Source organism: Ochlerotatus camptorhynchus, unplaced genomic scaffold, assembly GCF_037179485.1.
Source record: "Ochlerotatus camptorhynchus isolate MF236.1 unplaced genomic scaffold, CSIRO-AGI_Acam_v1.1 ptg000574l, whole genome shotgun sequence".
Taxonomy (NCBI): Eukaryota; Metazoa; Arthropoda; class Insecta; order Diptera; family Culicidae; genus Ochlerotatus; species Ochlerotatus camptorhynchus.
In genome coordinates, this window is record NW_027041055.1 from 428603 (window position 1) to 447392 (window position 18790).

Below are 18790 nucleotides of genomic sequence, written 5' to 3' on the forward strand. Positions count from 1 at the left end.
TTATGGACATTTGAAAATTTAGTGCTTTTTTTACCCCTTTTTTTCTCACTTTGACCTTGCTTAAAAAATAGTAACTAACAATTTTTTTTCATTTTAGGTATAAGCCATACAAAAAATAGTATCCTTCAAAGCGCAATTTTCCGATTGTAAATCGGATCATTTGTTCAAGCCCTATGCTCTAAGTTGTTATAAAAAATATGGTTTCGTGAAAAACGCGTTTAAAGTTTTTGTTGAAAAAATCCAAGTAAACCTCCCCTTAAGAGAATGGGAATTATTCTAAAAAAGTTCTTGTGATCATTCTGAAGAAATTCTGTGAAAAGTTCTTAGCTAATTATCAAAGTTTTCTACCTAGATATATCCAAATTTTAAAGCTTTCGAACGCAGAATCAAATCCAAGATCATAAAAAAATGGAAATAACTATTTGCTAGTCATCATGTATACCGTAAGCAAAAGTAAATTATACGAATCACTTCAAATGCTCTTCACAGGATTCCGTTATGAGATTCGATTAAATTAGAGGAACTTATGAAATTTGATTTTAAGTTCCATGACATAAAATGTTTATTTCAATATCAAACCGTATTTGAATTTCTAAGTTACCATATAAATGGTTACTTATTGAGTATTTAAAAGTCACTGTTTGGCCACTATTTCCGTAATTTTAGTCACTAAAGTCACTACTACTATATCGCATCAGCACTACCAGCCCTGAAGATACGAATATTTGTGTTAAGGTCCTTAACATCCATGCATGTAAATGTTGGTTTGAATATTTAATACTGTACAGCAATCTTAAGAATCAAGGCCCACGCAGATTTCATCCATTGGTGATACGTGACATCCAAATCTATTGTCTGTCAGATTTGCCGCAACGGATCACCAACGGATGCAATCTGCGTGGGCCTTGATACCAGCGTCTATAAGAAAATCAATTAAAAGTTGTGTTACGAACATTAAATGCTATCAAAATTACAACTAAAACATCGAAATACATCAATGCCAGCGTTCTATTATAAAACACAAGCTAAACAAAAACGCAACGAAATTTTTTCTTTCCCTGAGGCAGATTCTGAATCAGGATCGAAACGCTTCGTTAGCTCATTTGTGAAAGACTGTCAAACTGCTCACTAGACTGATGCAAAATTTGAAATTTTCGCTCCACAGTGCTCAAACTGTTCTAAATTGGACCCTGATTAGCCTCCGAAAGTTTAAACTCATTTGATAAGAAGCTGATTTGGCACAAACCATTTGAAGTTTATATGGAATTTACTATAGGAAAACCAAACTTTTGGTTTATTGTCTTCTAGCCTTTTTAAATATTGTACTGTTAACAAATTCAATTGCTATTCTTATGGGAATTTTTATCAGCTACAACTTTGCAGAAAATCGTTTTTCAGCCAAGCGTCAAACTAAAGAGATTGATAATCTTATGGCAAGATTAAGCAACTGTATTGAAGGCAACACTGTATTCTGCAGTGTGACATAGTAGCCATGATTTGTGTCCTCTATTCTACGCGCCATAAACACCAATGTTGCCTGCTGAACAGTTGATTGAGCATAATCATAGGACATCAGTGACTTGAATCATTAATAATTTTTGTTCCTTACATTTGACCGAAAATTGGTCTACAACAAAGTTGTAGCAGAGGAAATTTTCAACAAGCGCAGCTATTATTTTTTAAAGTAGAGTGAACTAGTGAATTTTGAGATAAATATGAACCGAAATTATGGTTTCTCCATAGTAATTCCCATATAAACTTCAAATGGTTTGTGCCAAGTCAGTTTCTCACTAAATGAGTTAAAATTTTGGGAGGCTAATCAGGGCACAATTTGGAACCGTTTGAGCACTGTGGTGTAACAATTTCAAATTTTGCATCAGTCTACTGCCCACATATCGAATATATGTTGTATTCGCGGGATCGTATACCTCCTTTAATTTTACGTTCCTTATGATATGTCAATTTAGACGAGATATGCGATCCCACGGATACCACGTATAAACAGTATAAGTCAGGTCCGTAAAACGGGGACAAGTTAAACCATTTTTACCGATAAACCTGAATATTTTTTAAACCTTATGATTGGCACCCAAACAAATAGCTTTCAAATCTGTACTAGCAAATGCCTTTCTCATATACTCATTTAGTTTTTAAATTGCATGTTTGGTTTATTTTTTCGAATTTAAATTAGATTAAAAATGCAAATTTTAAATTCTGGGGTGAAGTTGATCATGTTAAGTGCAGTCTTGTAAGCGGTCACCGTAGTCGACACATTTTCTGTGATAATTGACTGCCTTTGCCTCCGACACTTGCAAAACAAGCTTTCATAGTACAGTACCAAACTAAAATGTCATATGACAGGTTCTGTCATACGACACTGTCGCCGAAGACCGTCACGAATGTATGTACTTTAGTTTTTATCATAATAAGAGCTGCTGATGGTGTGCTTGTGTGAATTCTGAAAATAGCAGGCAGTGATGTCCTAGTAATAATATTGCTGATCAGAAATGGTTTGATTTACACCAAATTGAGGAATTACAATGAAATCACACATGTCATATGATAGCTATTTTGATAATTTTCTTTTAGCTCGAATGTTATTTTACCGCTCGTGTTGTGTGAGAGAGACGACGGTAGAGCATGAGTGTTCGAATATAAACAGACTGTCGCGCACGACAACGAAGCGAGTGTAGTAAAAAACGTCGACTGTTTCAACCCCTGGTTAAGTGCAGATTCAAAAACTGCATACAACGAAGCAACCTAGAACAAGTCAAGACCAACAATTGAAATTGCCTTAACTCCATTTTGTAAACAAACCTTGTAAGCTCATTTTCTCGCGAACCGAAACCTACATTTGCAAACCTAAACCACAATCGAGTAGAGGAGAATTTCTCCTACCTGTTCATTATGTTGGATTGCCTTTGCGGACTTTGGTTCGCGAGAAAATGGCCTTACAAGGTTTGTTTACAAAATGGAGTTAAGGCCATTTCAATTGTTGGTCTTGAAGTATCCATTCAATCAGAGCAAGCATTATAATCACCAGAAATAAATTATCTTTAGTCATTCCTTTATTTAACGTCGGTCTCAGTTCCGCAATCTACTGCCAATCACCGACGGACATCGATTGCCATCCATTGACGGCAATCGAAAGTGCAGGAAGGCAGCTTCCACACCCGCGTAGGATATCGCACCCATTCTACAACACACATCATAGGCCGGGACCAACGGCTTTACTTCCGTTTTACGACGTGACCAGAGATTTTTATGCATCAGAAAAATCCCACCGACCTCGACTGGGATTGAACCCAGACCCATTTGGGTGAGAAAGCAGTCACGCTTACCACTGCACCACTGGCGCCGGCTAATTATTTTTAGTCGTCGTCCATTACTCCATCAAACCAGTTGGGTTTTCTCTTATTTGAGGCTTACAACAGGTTATGGGCCTGCGCGAATAATTTTACACAAGCTGAAACTTCTTGAGGAATGGACGGAAGCCGATTCAATCTGCAAAAGCTGAACAATTCCAACTATTCAAGCTGGCGCTTTAAGCTGGAACTTCTCTTGGTTCGGGAAGACCTGTGGCGTTACGTGGTACGAGGTGAAAAACCGGAGGCTGAAGCAGTTGCCGTCTGGAACGCTGGAGATGCCAACACCAGGGCGCTCATCGAGGACAACCAGCACGCGTTGATCCTTTTGTCGAAGACAGCGAAGGAAGCATGGATGTCACTCCAGAACCATCATCAGAAGGTGAGCCTCGCGTCAAAGGTCTCGTAGCTGCAGTGAATCTGCGACAAGCATTATACGGAAGGAGAGGACATGGCCGAACACGTTTTCGCTATGGAGGAACTGTTCAGCAATTGGAGGAAAACCTCATGGTCGCCATGACCCTGAGAAGCCTGCCAAGCACGTTCGACACCCTGACTACCGCTTTGGAGAGCTGCTCGGACGAGGACCTGACTCTGGAACTTGTCAAGCGGAAACTCCTGGATAAAACTGCGAAACGGTAAGGCTCCGGGACGAATTTGGCGATCAAGGTTGGACAGGGCAACAGGAAGAAGAAAACAACGCTGGTTTGCCACTATTGCAAAAAGGCAGGCCACATGCAGAGGGAGTGTCAACAATTCATCCGGGACACCGAGAAGGAAACGAAGCCAGGAGAGCAGTGAAAGCCTTCACCGAAAAACGATAGAAATTTCGTATCGTTTGCGTTTCTGGCCGGAAGACGCGAGGATGAAAATGGAGATGAAGACAAGCCTTGGATTGTGGACTCGGGTGCGAGCAATCATACCTCGGAGCTGCACGAAAGCGACGTGAAACACGTTACACTTGCTGACGGGAAGCGAGCAATCGTCAAAGGAGAAGGTCCCGGAGTGATCCAGTGCTACGATGACAAGAGTAAGCAAACCGAGATGAAGCTGAGCAAAGCGCTATATGTCTGTTCCGTCGCTAGCGCAATATCACGCAACTATTATTTTCGACATCAACGGTTGCCGGGTGATGCAGTGTCAACAAACAGTCGCCATGGCAACGACTCGTGTTTTTCATTTTTAGATGTCATTTAAGGTTTTTTTTTTTTTAATATTCTTTATTGCATCTTTAGGCTATGCGTGACGAACCGGAAGCAGTTCGAGGAATTGGTGCGCCGGATGGAGGAAAGGGCCTCAAATTTGCTGAGGCATCAACTATTTCAAAGCCGATTTTTACATCAACGTGGGTGGACACTACAGCCGCACTTAACAGTCTTGGGCCACCATCCAGAAATCCTTCGGAATAGCAGAAAGTATGAACGCAAATTTCAATTTATTTTCCACCGTTAATCTGTATTGTTTATTATTACAGGTCTGGGCGGATTTTAAATTGAAAACCAAAAGAAAAATTAATCGAGAACAAATTTGGAGCATGCTGCGCTTATCGAAGATGATATTGAAAATATCGAGAAAGTTCATCCAGCGGGCACCAGCACTCCACGGATCTCACCTCGAAACAACTTCAAAAAGAGGAAGCTTATCGAATCAACGGAGTTACTTCAACAGCAGACCGAATACCTAAAGCAGATTACTGCTAATTCGGAGCAATGTGCCAAGCAGTTTCATCTGGAAGAAGATAAGTTTCGGTAAAAGAAGGAATATCTCCTTAGAGAAGAGACAAGAAAACAGCAAAAGTTAGAATACCACCTCGCTACTCTTGAGTATAAGAAACGAAAGCTGGATTTGATGGAAGCGTCCAATAAGTAAATTTTTCAAAATCAAAACTGCAAAAATATGTTTTTTTTTCTTTGAAAAACGACAGTTAATGTCTATTATTTCTTTTAATAATTCTCATACTATCAACCTAGATGCCTAAATATACTGAAGAACTCCATATTCATCGATTTTGGATTTTGAATGACTTTCCAGTTCCCATGACATGTTTCGGGTGTACCTTAGGTAGTTTTCAGTTTATTTCGTTTTAGGTCATTCGTGACATGTCCGAGGAGATTTGATCTGGTTATCTTTAGCTTGAGAGTTCATTTTAGAATTCCCCTCAATAATTTTATTATTTACTCCGGTATTCCCGCATAAACGCGAACCATAACTTGACCTTACCGAAAATGGTTGAAAATTGTTTATAATCCTTGCTAAACTTAAACTAAAATTGTTATGGAACTTCACATGGACGTTTGTGTGATAAATTTTTAACCATATGTAATAATGTTTTTTGAAAGTGAACCTTACAAATAATGGGTTGTTAAGAACCATTACCATTCAAAATTCTTGTTTTCTCCATACATTTTCGAAAAGAAAACTATATTTGAACCTTTTACTTATGGTTTGAGAACTTTAATGGTAATGGTTGTGATAGTCAGTAAGGTCCATGGATGGTTTTGTATTGTCAGTCAACTTTACGTGGAATATATCGCGAATTAGTAATCATTAATTCACAGGTAACCTATTCGCGATATATTTACAAAACCATTCATGGACCTTACTGACTATCACCCAGAAATCCACTCACCAATTTTTTTTAAAATTTCCGGAGAAAGTGGTAATACGGGAATTAAAAAAAAATAACTTACCCAAAAATCTCCAATCTGCACTTAAAGTGTATAAAAATGTGTTTGTTAACATTGTTGTAGTAATGGATTTTTTCTTATTTGTATTTGAGAGTAATCAAGGTGAGCATTAGAATTGTGAATTTCATGATTTATTGCAAGTTTTGTCATAGAACAGAAAACATTATTTCTTCCCTTATTCCATTGGCATCATCATCATCATCATCATCATCATCATCATCATCATCATCATCATCATCATCATCATCATCATCATCATCATCATCATCATCATCATCATCATCATCATCATCATTTACGTTGAAATCTTCTGCATTATTTTCTGGTTCAAACAATTCTTCGATCTTAAGAGGCATGTTAAATTTTATACGCAAGTTGTGGAGCGCACAACAGACTGCCGCCTTCTGTGGTTTATAGTGCAATTGTCTTGCACCTAATACGCACCGAACCACATTTTTGAGCACTCCAATTGACCTCTCTACGGTTATTCTGGTGTTCGATAGTATTTCATTAAACTTTATTTTATTTTGAGAAGTAGAAGGATACCCGGCATCACCAACAATATTAGAATAACATATTACAGATAGTTATTTATACACTGCATAATAAACCTACCTAGAAGCCAAGTGTTCCGTTCCCCACGTTGATAATTAGTTTTTAAGTGCTCATTTAACGGACTTGCATTCCAAATAAATGAATCATGGCTAGATCCCGGATAGTTAGCTGATGATTACAAACCTGAACAACAAACTTTAATACAAGACAAGTTTTGCTAGTAATCATGCTTACAATCAATGCATTGAGGCTGTGATACCTCTTTTGGTTATAATATAAGTGCTCAATATCAGATGGTGGAGGGAAAATCTTAATATGCGTCCCATCCACGCACCCAATGACGCCAGGAAATCCGGACTTCTGATAAAATCCCAATTTTATTGCATTTTTCTCTGCTTCCTCTGTAGGAAACTTAATTGCATCTGGGCATACGTAAGTCTCCATTATCTCAATCACTTGTGTCAGTGCCTTAGAAATGGTAGGTTGTGCAATACCCACAAAAAGATCGTTTCCGACACCCTTTTGATAGCTTCCTTCAGCCAGGAACCTTATGGTGGCAGCGAGCTTGATAACCGGAAGAACAGTTGTTGATCCTACACAGAAAAAAAGTTGTTGAATATTACATCCAAACAGCTGCACAGAGATCATTCCGACGGTTATGTAATATTACGTTGTACGATGTACATCGATTTTGCAAACAAAATTACGTCCATTGATGTAATATTGTATCTGCTTTTTGCCATTACATCATTATTTCATACATCAGCTTGAATTACGTTGATCGATATTACATTTTTTTTTGCTGTGTATAGTCGCTCCAAGTTGAACTTCAACGATATTCAGAAGGTGGCAAAACAAGTCCTTCGACACTCGAAAATACCTTACAAACCTACAGAAAAAAATCATTAAAATGTTCGATATGAACAGCTCAATAACAATTAATTTACATATGAGCAGGCATCTACAGGAGATTCGAACGATCTCTGATCATCCGGCGTTCCAGACGTACGACTGATGCATCCTCTTCGTAAATATCGTCATCGTCCAACCAAAACGCAAAGCTGCTCATAGTCTAGAACGAATCACAAACATTTGCAGCTCAAATCACTCATAAATATACATGTATCTTACCTTAATGGATTCCTTGGTCAAAGCAGTGTTCGAAAGTAATTGCAAAATGAGAATTAGATTGATGTGCCGGTGAAATAAGCAAAAAATAAAGCTGTTATCGTAAAATACTTTTAATAATCTTCTTTTGAAAAACGCAAACAATATAAAAATTATGGGCCTATGCTAGTCAATATATTTTACATTTATTTCGTTCACACTTAACGCCATGGCAAGAGATAATTTCGAGGGGGACGACTCTATCTACGATGCAAAAAAGATTGTGTTTTGCTGTGGCTAGCTGCACGCACGCTGAGTAGATAGTAAGAAGATTGATGACGATTCTGAAGATTTCCTGCAAAAAGATGATGCACGATGCAAGTAGATGCGACAAATGAAAGAATATTTTTCGAAGATTGATTCGCTAGTGTGAGATTTGTTGAGCATCTAAACTTACGATTTAGATGTGTCGCCCCCCTCGGATAATTTAAGCTATAAACTGTTGATAAAAAATAAATAAAATTTAGTCAGCTTTATTTCCGGGCTTAACATGTTAAAAATCGCTTGTAGTAGTCGAGGTAGTAATTAATATTCATAGTTGTAAATCTAATTAGTAATGAATTATCAAAAGGTGCTTACGCCCTTTGCAATCAACAAGGTAAACTGACAGTTCGTCGAATGAACCCCGGGTCACTTTGCCGCTCACCGTGAAATGAACCTCTCCCGTCACTCGAGTCGACTGTCGGAATCGAGTGAGAAAAGTCACGTGACAGTGAGGTGACTATTGTCGTGCGGTCCGATCAAGGAGGAGAATATAGCAGCGAGAAACTGCGTTCGTTCTACCGTCAAGAAGGCATCAAGGCAGGTGGCGTACAGTCCGCAGCAAAACCGTTATCTCATCGAAATGGGTAGGTGCCTGCTGTTTGATTCTGGATTGCATCAGTGTTTATTGGGTGGAAGCATTGAACACGGCGGTGTATTTGCAAAACATATCGCCATCAAGATACGTTACAGTCACCCGTACCCAATCAGAACCCGAAAATTTAGTTTTCAGAATACCCGTACCCGACCCGAACTCGTCAGGTTGGGTTGAGTTTTGAGTAAACAAAATCGTTCCTGATCATCTACAGTCCAATGAACCCATATACTTATTTTTAAGGTTTTTTTTTATTTTTGTTAAGGCACACGGTAATAGATTCATGATTACGCTTAGCAGTCACTAAGTGGTGTACAGTCAAATTTCGCTCGTTGGACTATGTTTAAGTGGGCTACGTTTTAGTTGGGCTCCCGCTAGTTGGGCTCCCGTTAGTTGGGCTGTAGCCAACCTAAATCGAAGCCAAACGCGTAATTTTTGACAGTGCTGATTCATTTTCGAGGGGTTCGTGCATGATTAATTTGGAAAGTTGATAAAGGATTGTGATAATAATAAACAATCGGTGTATCCCTTAACAAATTTTCAGCTTGACAGCTTAGCCCAACTAACGAAAGTCTTTCACTAAGTGGGCTACGGACTTAGCCCAACGAGCGAAAGTTGACTGTACCTACACTCATACAATTCAGTTATTTTGATGATGTATCATCGCGAGATTCATCAAAACTATGTTCTTGCTCTTCAACGCCTCGACCGCATCTTATTCTCCGTTGCCATCGTTTCACCCTCATCTGGCCGGGCGGCCCTCTTCGATCGGGTGACGATTATTCATTTCATTCCGGGACGACTCGGCGGGCAACTTTCGACAAGTTCAGAACTGATGCCACATCCCAAATGTGCCATAAAATCTGACAACCCTCCAGAGAGTGCCAAGCGGGAGAACGGGCCAACAAAGTGTGTCTCTAACTCAAGAGCGATATGCCACGTTGCCTACGACGAGGTACGAGAGAAGTTTGTTTTTGGATAATATCTGTTTTGAAACGGTAGACGTAGACCGAGTTTCGTTGCATGGCAACCACACAGCCAGCAGCGGATGATAAAAGCAGATCCTTTTTAGACGATGATTTATTAAAGCTCGATGGGAAGACTATTTTTATGACTGACCTGGTTCCATCGAAAGAATGCAGACCGGCTAGCGGTGTATTCCGAACGGAATAACAATATATGCTGTTTGTTGAATGCATAAAAATGTTGCATATAAATTACTTGAATGGCATTGCTGAAGTGCAGTCTAAATAAATGTGCAAAAATTCGTTTATTTCCGACGTATTTATTGCTGCCACAGCGAACAGAATTGGTATGATGTTGAGTATCAAAACTCATTCAAGCGCAGGAGATTGGAAAACATTTCCGGGTACCAGGGTTGCTTCCACTCAATTCGTTGTAAAACATAATTTTCGGAGTTATGAAAACATTAGATGTTATCATGATATTTTGTTATTGTAAAGGGTGGAACGATAAAAAATTGATCGACTTAAATTTAGGGTATTTGTGTTTAATCGTGCATTTTAAAAACACCCCTCATTTTGTAGGTCTGTGCGTTCGGAATGTTGCCTCTATTTGGTTTTTGTCATTTTCCATTCAGTTGTTAAAATGGCGTCGAAGCATGAGGAACAGCGTATCAAAATTTTGCTCGCGCATAAGCAAAATCAAAAATTATTCCCATGCAAATTGATTGCGTCAGAAGTTTGATTGCGTCATGATGGACAATGAAACATACATCAAGGCGAACTTCAAGCAGCTTCCAGGTCAAGAGTTTTACACGGCTACCGGAAAAGGAATGGTTCAAGATAAGTATAAGCAGAAAAAGTTGTCAAAGTTCCCGAAGCAATACTTGGTTTAGCAGGCGATTTGCAACTGTGGGCTGAAAAACTAAATTTTCGTGACAATTGCCATGTTTTATGTGTCAAACGCATACCTTACAACCTTCTTCTTCCCTTTATTTAACGTCGGTCTCTGTTCCGCAATCTAGTGCCAACTACCGACGGACATCGATTGCCATCCATTGACGGCAATCGAATGGGCAGGAAGGCAGCATCCACACCAACGTAGGATATCGCACCCATTCAAACACACATGGGCCGGGACCAACGGCTTTACTTCTCTTCCGAAGGAAGACGTGGCCACGGATTTTTATGCCTAAGAAAAATCCCACCGACCTGGGCTGGGATTGATCCCTGACCCATTGGGGTTAGAACGCAGTCACGGTTACCACTACACCACCGGCGCCGGCATACCTTTCAACCTCTTCTTGTAACTTACAGTTGTGCCTGTTCATTTTGACATCTAATGATTTCATAATTCTGAAAAACATTTTTATAGCGAATTGAGTAGAAGCAACCTTGCGCGGTACTAAATATAGATTAAACCAAATTGTTCAAAATAACCGATATTTATTAACATAAGCATATTAGCACTATATCTTCCCGTGAAATTATATATGTTGCTACTATTTCCATAATATCACCCAACCTAGAAACCTCTTGTAAACCCAAATTTATCGATTTCAACATTGCACCTCTCGACGTATGAAAGTCTTTTACACAAGTAGTGTCGTAACATGATCAGTAGTGCAAAGCAAAAAAGTGGCAAAAGGACTATCCTCCATGATTATACTGGTGGCGACAGCAAGGTTGTAAAAGCTGCAACCAATCCGAATACAGGTAGACCCAACCGGTTTTCCATTACAGTGCAGTCTTTGAGGAGCCAAGTAGTCTCGGCTTGCCAGTTACACCACTGAGGGATGCAATGGCGGCGTGTTTGATCGTAATTATTTTTTATGGAGTTGTAGTGCCATGCCATTGTTGTTGGTAGTTGCTTTTGCACTTTAATGGATAATGATTTTTTTGCTATTGATTGTTTTTTTGTTGGTCGAGGGATAGTACGGACTTTCAAACAAATACCTACATCGAGAAATGGATATTCAACAGTGACTATAAGATGGTCCAAAATATTAATTTAGCTCCATCCACTTTGATTGTGATCTCATAAAAGCTGACTAAAAGCAAATTGGTTCGCCTGTAATTCGTGATTCAATATGTTTCAAAAGTCCTTTAATGATTACTTTACAGAACTTTTATTAAAACTTCAAAGTTACAGCATTAGATGGTTACATTTCTCAAGTTCTAACGCTTCGTCGAAGTCGCTGCTTTGAAATTGCCCAGCATAATTCGATTGGTCGAAATTCCGGGCAATTTGGAGGATTCATTAGATTGAGGATAAAATCGATCTTGTTGGCATCATACCACTCCAGAACCACATTGGAGTGATGGCAGATTACTTTTCCCCTATGCTTGCGGATGAACGGCAATACTCGCATTTTCAGGCATTCTTCGATGTAAACGTGGGATGTCTTCGTCGAGGATGTGACAGATGGTTCCATTTTCAGGCCACAACTGCAAATCGCTTGCCAAATCATAGCCTTCATCGCGAACTTGTCGGCAAACACGAACTTGAATCCTCCCGGCACATCTTAACGTCCAGTCGCGATGTAAAACTTTTGACCGGGAAGCTGCTTAAAATCGAGTTTGACGTATGTTTCGTTACCGATCAAAGTGCAGCCCTTGTGTTTCGTCAAAACACGGTCGTACAAGAGCCTTGCACGCTTTGTGGCCACGGAATTCTGCTTCATGTGCCGGTTCGGATGTTTGCTGGCTTTGTACGACTTGTATCCTTCCCTGGCAAGGATGTTCCGCACCGTTTGAAAGTTGGCGTTGTACCTTCTGGCCACATCTCGGATCGAAAGACCGGGGTTGGCTTTAACGCACCTCAACATCTCTAGCACTTTAGCCAGCTTGGAACCGGACCACTCCGGATTTTCCAGGTGTTTGTGCACAATATTTTTTCTTCTTTCGAGTTCCATTTGACGTTATTTCTGAACGCGATCGACTACTTTGATCTAACTTACACCAGTTGTACTCTATAGAAGTGTAAACAAACCAATGTCTAAGATTTTTGATTCCCAACACTAGAGGCGTGCTAGCGGCACGCGAGGGGCGTACCAATTAACTTTTAGTTAGCCATTATTTATTTATTTATTTATGTCGTCAATCAATCGTAGACCAATTACAATGAATGCTTATTAACTATGTCTTAAATATTATTGCCTGGCTAACCTTGAAAAGAATGCTTTTTTTAGTGTTATTTTATTCATTGTTACATCAATTGATTGGGAATATGCGTTATAGCAGGTCATAATTCTATTCAAAGGCCCATTTTTAGCATATTTTTTTCTTTGATTGTTAATGTAAAACAAATTCCTAATCCTCAGAGAGCGAGTGGGAGCATATAAATTTATATTTTCTAAAATTTCCGGAACATTAACTCTTTGAGCAATAACATCGTTTATAAATGTTACCATGGCAAAGTCTCTTCGTTTTTTCAGTCCATCTAAACTTATTAACAAACATCGCGATTCATAAGATGGAAGTGGTAATCTCGTCCAACCTAATTTTCGAAGGGCAAACAACAAAAACTGTTTTTGAACAGACTCAATGCGGTTTATATATGTATCCTGATACGGAGCCCACACTACGCTACAGTATTCAAGAAGAGGTCTCACATAGGCCACATACAATGTTTTAATAGTGTAAGGATCATTGAAGTGCAGACTAAATCTTTTGATAAACCCTAGCATGTTACTTGCTTTATATATAATGTTATTGTAGTGATCAACAAATGACAACTTAGAGTCGAGAATAATGCCTAAGTCCCTTACTTGATTACACCTTTCAACTGTTTTCTCACCAAGGGAAATTGTGTCATTTACTATGGCATGCTTTCTTGTAAACGATATAGAATTACATTTACTAACGTTAATCTCTAACAAATTCTTCTTACACCAAGTGTAAAAAATGTCAACTTCTTGCTGAAATAGCTGCATATCAGATGCTTTAGATATTTCCATGAAAAGTTTCATGTCGTCTGCATATATTGAAACATGAAGCAGCTTCAAAATGTATTCTATATCATTGACAAATAAGATGAATAGTAGTGGACCAAGATGCGACCCCTTGTGGCACACCAGATGTTACATGAACGACAAAGTCGAAAAAAGTCCGCAAATAAATTACTGATCTCACCAGATGTGTTCCCGGTTCTGTTATCTAACTGCATTTTAGAAGGAAAGTTCTTCGATTTTTGTCTCTCTTTAACATAGTTAATAAATGATTTTGGATCTGTTTTAATATTATTTTCTACCTTGGTATTATGTTCTTCATATGCATTTTTCATTTCTTCATTCAGTTGATCGCAGACTTCTAGATAAAATGTAAGATTTTCTTCACTATGATTTCTTTTATAAATCTTATGTGCTTTCTGTTTCCTATTTTTAAGATTGATAACCTTTTTATTGTACCAAACTGGTGTCTTGGACTTTGTGGGTTTCCTCTGCTTCAAGGGTACCGTCTGTTGCAGAATTTTATAAATAATTTGATAAAATGTGTCCACTGCCTGTTCTATGTCAAGATTACGTATTGTAGTTTGCCAGTCAATACAGGCTAATTTTTCTTTGAGAAGTACATAGTTTGCTTTATGAAAGTCGAAGTATGTTTCAGATAAATTGTTATCCAACGTTACCGTTTTTTCATGTATGAATATGGAGTATTCAATAGCAGTGTGGAACACTTCGTTTTTCCAAAGAGGGGTGGGTGACTCTGATACCCAGAAATCATCAGTCATATTAGTGAATAACAAATCTAAGTAGCAGTTATTTTGATTTTTTATGTGATTTATTTGGTTGAGTCCAATTTCTGCACTTTTGTCGAACAGAGTACGAAGTGTTTCATTTTCTCCTATAATCGGTATCAACAAAGATTCGTTGTCGTCATCAACAATAAAATTCACTGAGCGTTGGTTAAAATCTCCGTATATGTGAACATTTGCTTCCGCCTCACATTTCGAAATAATATTTTCAGCTAGTTTAAATTTTTTTTCGTATGAATCTTGCTTTGCATATTCTGGAGGAAAATATACTGTCGCAAAAATATGAACTTGATCTCCAATGAAACATTTGACCCAAACGTGATCAAACTCCTTACACTTACAAGATGATATTTGTTCAGATTCATAGTCAACACTAACTGCTACTATGACACCACCACCACTTTTTTTGTTGGATAACGTTTTATCACGATCATCCCTAAAAACATTGAATCGATCACCGAAAACTTCTTCGTTCTTTACTCCAGCATCCCAGCTGGTTTCCGTTGCTAAAATTGCATGAAAATTGCATGCTGATACTTGTTTATAAATTTCGTTCACTTTGAAAGCACATTCTGTTAAAATTTTGGCAATAGACGAGTAGCTCCTTGCTTTCAAAACTGTTGTCATCTACTTCCTCTGGAGAGAGCGTCAATTTCGACGAAAACACGAATGTCTACATAGACACGCTTCGGTCGATGTAGAGGGGTTAGCCAGCCAATGTGAATTCGCAGTACCGCTGACCGGGTAAGGGTTTAATATTTCACCTTTTTCAAATCGCATCGACGGTGTATAGTTAACCGGAGGTTTGGAGAAGCGATCCTTTGCCACAGTTAGAAGCTCTCGATCAGTGGGGAGCAAATTGGATCTATTGTAATTATTGTCGCCGTGGTTATTGTTGAAGCCGAAAATTGTCCTCCGATTGTTGTTGTTATTGCTGGTGTTATTGTTGTTGTGATTGTTGCGGTGATTTAGCAAGCTAAAGTTGTTGATGTTTTGATACCTTCTGCTTTGTCGCTTGCGTCGTCTTTTTGCATTATCAGCCTGTTTTTGCTGATTCGAACGTCTTAATTTCCGCGCATCGTATTCAGACCAATCGGCCTTCCATACTCTCCTCGTACCTATAAGACGCCACCCAGAGCTATCAGCGTCCTTTTCCTTGTTCAATTCTACCTCCAAACTGGGGTGTAAGTCGGGAGAAGATGGTAGCCATGCAGTATGGTGTGCTATGTTGGCAGACAGCGCCTTCACCTCATCGAGTATTTCAAGCTCCAACATTGAATTTGTTTGCATTGTGCAACTTGCCGCGGTATCTAAAGAGAGCTGGGTGAGATGGCTAACCTCATCATTTACACTTTACTACACTGGCCCTTAGAAGATTATATGGGGAATTATAACGACAAGAGACAATTATTTCAAGCTAATGTTCGATAGCGAATTTGTTTTCAATCTTATCGGTATCAAATGTTTTAAACAGCGGCGCCGGTGGTGTAGTGGTAAGCGTGATTGCCTCTCACCCCAGCAGGCCTGGGTTCAATCCCAGTCGGCGCCGCCGGGATGTTCCGAGACATAACATCTCTAATCACGTCTTCCTTCGGAAGGGAAGTAAAGCCGTTGGTACCCGGCTCATGAGTTGATGGGTCGATAGGTAGGGTCCAGTTGTGGGAGCTGCCTTCCTGATAGGTGCTCAGCACGGAAAACAAGATCGACCGAAAACAAATCAAGAAAAAAAAAGTTTTTAAACAATCAGTATTAATCGATAATTATTATTTTATTATTTTTATATTTTTGCCGTTTTAAAGACTAAAATTTTAACTTTTGTACTAAGAAAAGCCTTCCCAGGAAAGTTGGAAGAAATTTCCTGGGAATTTTTGAATTAGTTTCTTAGCAAGCCGAAAAAACTTCCAGAAAAAGAAGAAAGTAGCTCTTCTGGAGGAAATTTGAAGAAAGTTCCAAGACAAATATTGTGAAACTTCTGGGGAAAATTTAAATAACCTATCGGAAAAAATCGTGACGTCCAGAGGAAGCCAAAAAGGTTTATGAAATCGGAAGAAAATTCCAGAAGTAGGTATTCTCGTAGCAATTTGCAATCTAGGAAATAAGCTTAAGATGAGGAAGATGAAAGAAAATTCTTAGAGGATTCGATAGATACTTCCGGTAGAAGTTTAAAGGAACTTCCTGGAGGTACTAAAAGAAACATCCTGAGGTAGCTAGGAAGACATTTCTCAAAAGAGTCGGAAGCTTCTTCTCGATAAGTTTTCGAGAGAGTGGTAAGAACCTTCTTGTAGAAGTTGAAAAAAAAATTCCGTAAGAAAAAGATTCCTGGACGACGTCGAAAGAAATTTCCGCTGGAAATCGGTAGAATCTTATAGGAAAAATTAGTTCAACATTCCGGGGGAAGTTGGAAAAGACTGGCAGGAGAAGACGGAAGAACTTTTCGAGCGAAGCCAGAAGAAGCTGCCGAGGGAAGTCGAAATACCTTTGCGGGAGGAATCGGAAAATAACTTACGACGTAAGGCGGGATATTTGGAAGAAACTTCCAAGGGAAGCTTAAATAAACTTAAGAAAGTTACAGAACTGAACATTCTGATGGACCTTTTTGGACACATAAAAGATAAAATAATTTCTAGGAATTACCGGCGAAAACATTTTAAACCCGATAAATTGCTATACCGGACCGAGAATCGAAGCTAGCCTCCTCCGGCAGGGAGGCCGCTTAATGATGGGTACAATTTTTAATTTAATCTTTGAACTTTTGATTGTTTACAAATATTGCAAAGCGAATCAAGTTAATCAATTTTTTGATCGACAAATGGACATTAGACTGATGCAAAATTTGAAATTTTCGCTCCACAGTGCTTAAACGGTTCCAAATTGGGTCCTGCTTAGCCTCCAAAAATTTGAACTAGTTTAGTAAGAAACTGACTTGGCACAAACCATTTCAAGTTTATATGGGAATTACTATAGGAAAACTTATGTTTTTGTTCATATCTATCTAGCAATTCACCACATCACTATGCTTTTAAAAATGATTGCAGTGCTTCTAGCAAATTTGTCAGCTACAACTTTGTTTTCAATCAAATGTAAGGAACAAAAGTTATTAATGATTTAAATCACTGATGTCTTATGATTATGCTCATTCAACTGTTCAGCAGGCAACATTGGTGTTTCTAGCGCGTAGAATAGAGCACAAAAATCATGGCTACTATGTTGCACTGCAGAATACAGTGTTTCCCACAGAACAACTGCTTGATCATGCCAGAAGATTATCAATCTCTTAAACAATTAATAACAATTTAATTTGGCATTTGGCTGAAAAACGATATTGCGTCAATGAACAAAAAAGTTTGGTTTTCCCATAGTAATTTCTATATAAACTTGGAATAGTTTGTGTCAAATCAGTTTCTTACCAAATGAGTTTAAATGTTGGGAGGCTAATCAGGACCTGATTTGAAGCACTGTGGAGCGAAAATTTGAAATTTTGCATCAGTCTAATGGACATATAACCCATTCAAAAGAACTCCAGAATTCCTGTTTCCTCTTGCTATTTATTCTCCTTATCCATTTCCTATTTTAAAATTTCTGAATAATAAATTTAGAATCAATTATATATAAAAAAGGAGGTCCCAACTTTAATCGTTTACAAAAATCTGTATTTGTGGCATCGCTGGTTCACGGATACATCGAGCAGTTCCAGTTGTTCGAGAGAAATAATTCCTGCTGAAAGATGTTCGAATTTCAGTGCTTTTCTACACTTAAAACTTAATTGATTGTAATTCTTGTAGCAACCACAAAATCCAGCATCAAAAATGATTTTGATGCTGGATTTTGTGTTCGCTTCACGCTCAGTTTCTTCCGGATGTTTAGGAGTGAATAGCAATCCTATATATATAGAGATTCGCAGAACTGTCAAAATGTAAGCCTAACCAGCATTTTCATTAGAAATATTCAAAGGATTTTTCATTGAGATGAAAAGTATTGTAATTGGGGTGAAATAAATTTATAAATAAAAAAATAGCTGCGTATGTTAACATAAGAGAGTTTTAGACAGTGTTGCTTCCACTCACTTGCTATAAAAAAATGTTTTTCGGAATTGTTTTTGAAATCTTAAGATGTTATTTGTATTTATTGTATAAATCCATCTGACATCGTGGTCTTGGTCTTAATGAATAAAACTTAACTAAAAAAAGCTTCAACACGTTGTACAGAAAAAAACAAAATCATTCTGGTCGATTCCGTAGGCGGTTTCGAAAGACGTTGGTAGGGGCCTCCCTTAGCTCAGTCGGTAAAGGCGCAGCTACAAAGCAAGACCATGCTGGAGGTGGATGGGTTCGATTCCCGGTGCGGTCTAGGAATTTTTCGGGTTGGAAAATTTCTCAACTTTCCTGGGCATAGAGTTATGATTGTACTTGTTGCCACACAATTATACCAATGCAAAAATGGTA

The 18790-nt window shown here is 38.5% G+C and overlaps 1 pseudogene; it reads right to left on the reverse strand.

Moving 5' to 3' along the window:
- Window positions 1-6198: 6198 nt before the first annotated feature.
- LOC135713627 (putative nuclease HARBI1) lies at window positions 6199-7676 on the reverse strand (annotated as a pseudogene).
- Between the last annotated feature and the right edge of the window lie 11114 nt (window positions 7677-18790).